This window comes from Pteronotus mesoamericanus, unplaced genomic scaffold, assembly GCF_021234165.1.
Source record: "Pteronotus mesoamericanus isolate MK-2021 breed Mesoamerican mustached bat unplaced genomic scaffold, CSHL_Meso_final contig_591, whole genome shotgun sequence".
Lineage (NCBI taxonomy): Eukaryota > Metazoa > Chordata > Mammalia > Chiroptera > Mormoopidae > Pteronotus > Pteronotus mesoamericanus.
In genome coordinates, this window is record NW_026555208.1 from 1,292,453 (window position 1) to 1,298,367 (window position 5,915).

General features: G+C 38.0%; 1 pseudogene; it reads left to right on the plus strand.

The window, feature by feature from the left end:
• Nucleotides 1-2,107: 2,107 nt before the first annotated feature.
• LOC129076448 (olfactory receptor 52N4-like) lies at nucleotides 2,108-3,163 on the plus strand (annotated as a pseudogene).
• The last annotated feature ends 2,752 nt before the right edge of the window (nucleotides 3,164-5,915 follow it).

A 5,915-nucleotide genomic window follows, 5' to 3' on the forward strand; every position in this document is an offset into this window, starting at 1 on the left:
AATTGTCTACCTATACTTTCATAAAATTCTTATAAGTGAACTTATGTCCACTTATATAAGGAAGTTCAAAGAATTTACCTTACCAGCCCAAACCAATGTAAATGATCTACATTTTGTCACCTTAATTTTTTAATAATGTATTTAAAAATCTTTTGCTTTCTCTGTTTTATGATGGAAATGTTTTGCTTATTTTACAGTGATTTATGCATGTATGTTTTGATTTAATTTTTAGTACAATTCTTTTATGTTTTCCAAATCATAGTCATTAACCTTTAAGAATTGTCAAAATATTTTTATTACTGAAATTTTTAACATGATATTGAACAACAGGTAGCCAAAATATGTCCCTCAGCTTAACAGTTTCCTTAGGGGAATCCTGCTATTCAGAGACTGATAAAGTGTGTCATGATCTGGCTCCATTTCTAGCCTCTTATTGCTCACAGGCAAGAGACATTACTTTTTTTTTCTTCAAAATACACAATTTATTTAAAGCTTCATGATTTTTCTTGTTGAGTTTTCTGACTGAAATATGTGTATAGTTTTCATGTTTACATACTATATCTTAAAATTGCTTCAGAAAAATAATAACAAAGACGTTATCTTTTATAAATGGATACCATTTGTCTCCTAAAGACCTGGGCAAGTCTGTCATAGAAAGACAAGTACAATATGATTTCACTTATATGTAGAATTTAAAGACCAAAATAAACTAACAAATTGAAGATAAAACATGAACATAAAGAACATACTGACAGCTGTCAGGCTCAGAAGGTTAAGTGCTGGTTGAGAAGGATAAAGGGATTAAGCAAAGAAAATAAAAAGAAAGACTTATGGACACCGAGGACAGTATAGTAATTGCCAGAGGCAGGGGAGCGCGGGTGGGGCGGGTGCTGGAAGAAGGGAAAGGGTAGTAAAATGGTGATGAAAAGAGACTTGACCTGAGGTGGTAAACACACAATATAATATACAGATGATGGACTGTAGAATTGTACATATGAAACCTGTATGATTTTATTAACCAATAAATTAAATAAAAAATAAAAAGCTAAGCAACTATTAAAGCATTTAAAAGTATTTTTTTTCTACATTGATAAATAAATTCATACATACAAAAGGAAAAAATCTACTCGGTTTGAAAAGTGTTTATGCGCATATTTCCTAGAAGTAGAAAAGTGGGTTTGTAACAGGGCACATCCAGGGACCTCTCCAAAGGGTATTTGTGACAGGGTCCAGAGATTGAGGTGTCCAAGAAAAATATATTCTCCCCACCCCAGGGCAGTTGGCCAGGGAGGATGGGAGCCTTGAGCAGGACCATTAAGAGTCATTTTGCATGTCAATAATAGGATAGCCTCATTCCTTATATGCAAAGAGGGTTATTTTGCATATCACCAAAGCTAATCAAGAAGGTTTAAAGGACTTGATACAGAATGTAACAGGGGAGAGGGAGAAGTAGAGATAGGGGCCTGCAGGAGAGACAAAGGGACACAGACTCTGGGGAACAGTGTGAGGACCACACGGGAAGAAAGAGGGGAGAAAGGACTCTTGCTAGTGAGCCATGAAAAAGTGCCACATGGTTATGGATTAAGAGCTGGAGATCGCAGCGACGCAGCAGATGGTGCTGAGAACCAGGAGAGGCCTGCCTAGCGAGCCCCGGACTTCTGTTCTTTTCCTTCTGAAGGACGGTACCCTGACTGGCCTGGCAGACCTAACTGGGCAAAGCACGGGAGGGCAGGATGGTCAGTGTGCTGGTGATTGTTTTAAAGGAATTTTGAGGTTTAATGGCGACATTTAGTCATTAATCAAACCTGTATAACTTTTGAATAAATAGTTCCTTTCCTTTTCACCAAACTCTGCCATTCAGAGCCATAACTCCAAGGGTGGCAGGCAAAAGAACCTACAACCGAGAGACCCCGAGGGGAGGGGGGTCATTGTTTCAGTAATAGCATCTGGGAACGCCCCCGCCTGCCCCATGGGTCCATTTGTTCGGTAACAGGTTATTTTGCCATAGAAATACCTAGAGAGGAGGCAAAAGAAATTAAGACAGTGACAATGACTAAGATGTTTTCTTCTTTTGGCTCTATCTAGGCGGATCCATAAATTCTGCAAGATGATTAATGATCATACTGGTTTGATCGTGCTAATGCTGAATCAAACAGATGTGACTCTAGCCTCATTTATTTTTAATGGGATCCCAGGACTGGAGTGTATGCACCTCTGGATTTCCTTTTCATTCTTCTCCATGTGTGTTGTGGCTGTGGTAGGGAACTGTGGACTTCTAGCTCATCCGCTGTGAGTACTCCCTGCACAAGCCCATGTACTACTTTTTGGCCTTGCTTTCTCTTACTAACTTTTTCATATGCTGTAGTACAATCCCTAAAGGTCTTAGCATATTCTGGTTCCATTTCAAGGAAATCAGCTTTGATGGATGTCTAGTCCAGATGTTCTTTATCCACACCTTCATAGGGACGGAGTCTGGGGTGCTCATGCTTATGGCCCTGCACTGCTTTGTGGCCATCTGTTACCCTCTGCTATTCAACTATCCTCACCAATCCTGTCATTGCAAAGGCAGGATTCTCCACCTTTCTCAGAGAGGTGTTGCTCGTTATTCCCTTCAGTTTTCTCATCAAACCCCTTCCCTACTGCAGAGGAAATATGATACACCATACCTATTGTGACCACATGTCTGAGACCAAATTATCTTGTGGAAATATCAAGGTCAATGCCATCTATGGTCTGATGGTTGAGCTCCTGATGGGAGGCTGTGACATCCTGTGCATCACAGTATCCTCCACCATGATTCTGCGGGCAGTGGTCAGCCTCTCTTCAGCAGATGCTCGGCAGAAGGCCTTCAGCACCTGCACTGTCCACGTCTGTGTCATTGTTTTCTACAGCTGAGCCTTTTTCTCCTTTTCCCACCGCTTTGGGGGCCATACAGTCCCTCCATCTCACCACATCATCGTGGCCAATATTTATCTGCACTATGAATCCTGTTGTTTTGGGGGTGAAAACCAAGCAGGTAGGAGAGTGTGTCATTAGGATCCTTTCAGGACCTAAGGACATCAAATCCCATAACATGAAAAAGACATTTGTCTTGGATAGGACAGAAAGACAAAGAATGCTTCTTTGCATCTGTTCAGAGAGAAGACTTTCCAATAGTTTCTGACCTTGGCAAATGAGTGTGATCAGCAGTCCGTCCCCATTCACTTTTTGCAAATTCCAAAATTATTTTTATGCACTTCATGCTCCACATGAGCTTTTAACCTTCAGGTTCTCTATATAACTCAGGTCTCAATAATAGCAGATTCCAAGAAAGAAAAATACTAATGGAAAGTTGGAGCAATTATTCAGAATATTAAACTTGGTAAAACTAATAATCTGAGGTTAGAGGACACAAATTGCTCTGTTTTTTATGTGTGAATGGAATTTCCAGTTTGATAACTGTGATATGACTGGGGAAAATGCTCTATATCTTCCTATGAGCCTCAAAAGTCCTGTTTTTTTCAACAATTTCCTAACATTAAAGTAAAATGTGTACTATGAAATCATTAGTATGATGAGATCAAGTCTCTGGGTGACTTATAAGAAGCATGTACAGACTATGTATTATAGAATTGTACACTTGAAACCTATATATTTTTATTATCAGATGTCACCACAATAAATTTAATAAAAAATTTTTTAAAAGTCTAGTTACCTAATATTTCACCAGGTCTTGCCTAGCATGAGCCATTCATATAATTTCTTTCTTTCAAACTAATGGGGTGTCTGTTTTCTTCAAGATGACTTTCAAAGGATGCGCATCTAGGAGGGAGAAGTAAGACTAAAAGAAAGTTATGAAATATCATGAATATATAAGTACAAATTTATGAAGAACAATAGTTACTGATCTTCTTTTGAGATTAGAAAGAAAAGAAAGTTACTGAAACACTTTTTGTATAATATTCAAGGTGTTTCTAAATTAACATGAATGTAAGAGACCACAAAAGTGGTTTCATTGCGTTGTCACAGATACAAAGAACATTTCAGAGTTGGTTTTCCTTGTCCAACTTATAAGAATTTGCATTACTATTCTGTGATGTTGTTAATTTATGCCCATTAATTTCTATTCTTATTCTTCTTTAGTATTATTTATTTTATAAAGGCACAAAACAAATACACTTTAATCAAAAAAAAATCTTGTGTATTTGATTCCTCTCAATCATCTTGATAGCAAAGTTTTTTTAGAGGGTTGCCAGTATTCATTCTCATCACTCACTCATCCCAAATAATTCCTACCCCTTTCTGGTTTTCTTGAGAATATCTGATATCTCTTCATATCACTGAAATAGCTCTTGTCAATTTCATAAATGAATTTTATGTTACTAAATCTATTAGGTCCTTCTCCATTACCATCCTGCCCTACCTCTCAACAATATTGAATATAATTAATTCTTTTTTCTAGAAACACCCTCTTTCCTTAATTTCTAGAACACATCACAAATTCCAAGTTCTTTATTCTCAGTGAACACTTCCTATAATTCCATTTGATTTTATTTTTCCTCTGCTTGTCTTTCATCTTTCTGGATTCAGTTCTATAATGAAGAAAAATTGATAGGACTAGAAGGGGAAATTAACAGTTAAATCATAGTTGGACATTTTTAAAAAAGATTTTATTTATTGATTTTTAGAGAGTGGGGAGGAAGAAAGAGGGAGAGAAACATCAATATGTGGTTGCCTCTCATGCACCCCCTACTGGGGACCTGAACTGCAACCCAGCATGTGCCCTAACTGCGAATCAAACCAGGGACCCTTTGGTTTGCCGGCTGGCTCTCAATCCACTGAGTCACACCAGCCAGGACCACAGTTAGTATTTTAAAACCCAATGTAAGTAAGGGAAGAAAAGAGAGTTAGGAAAATCAAAATGGCTATAGAAGATCTGAACACAGTAAGCTACCTAACCTAATTGGTATGCACAGAAAACACCATCCAACAACTTTAAGGTAGAGTTTTTATTTCTCAAATGAACGTCCAACATTTACCAAAAAAAGGTAAAGAGATGTGAAGAACAACTTTATCCTAATAATTTTTCATCTGTACCACCTTTTTTAAATTCTTGTTTATTTTATTACAGTTGTCCCAATTTTCCCCCTTTGCCCTCCTCCATTTGGCCCACTCCTCATCGCTCCCACAGTCAATCCCCACACCATTGTCCATGTCCATGGGCCATTCATACATGTTCTTTGACTAATCCCTTCTCCTTCTTTTCAACATTCTCCCCTTCCCCCTTTCCTCTCTCAGCTGTCAGTCTCTTCCCTTTTTCCATGTCTCTGGGTCTGTTTTGCTCACTAGTTTATTTTGTTCATTACATTCTTCTTAAAAGTGAGATCATGTGGTATCTGTCTTTTGCTGACTGTCTTGTTTCACTTAGCATAACAGCCTCCAGTTACATCCAGGCTGTTGCAAAGGGTAGTAACCCCTTCTTTCTTTGTGCTGCATAGCATTCCATTCTGTAAATGCACCACAGTTTTAAAATTCATTCAACTGCTGATGGGCATTTAGGCTGTTTTCAACACTTGGCTATTGTAAATAATGCTGCTATGAACATAGGGATGCATAAGTTCTTTTGAATTGGTGTTTCAGGATTCTTAGGGTATATTCCCAGCAGTGGAATTGCTGGGTGAAAAGGCAGTTCCATTTCTAATTTTTTGAGGAAATTCAATACTGTTTTCCACAGTGGCTACACCAGTCTGCATTCTCACCATAAGTGCACTAAGGTATGCTTTTCTCTACTTCCTGGCCAGCACTTACCATTTTTTTGATTTATTAATGATAGCCATTCTGATAAGTATGAGGTGATATCTCATTGTGGTTTTAATTTGCATCTCTAATGGCTAGTGATGTTGAGCATTTTTTCATATATTTATGGGCCCTCTATG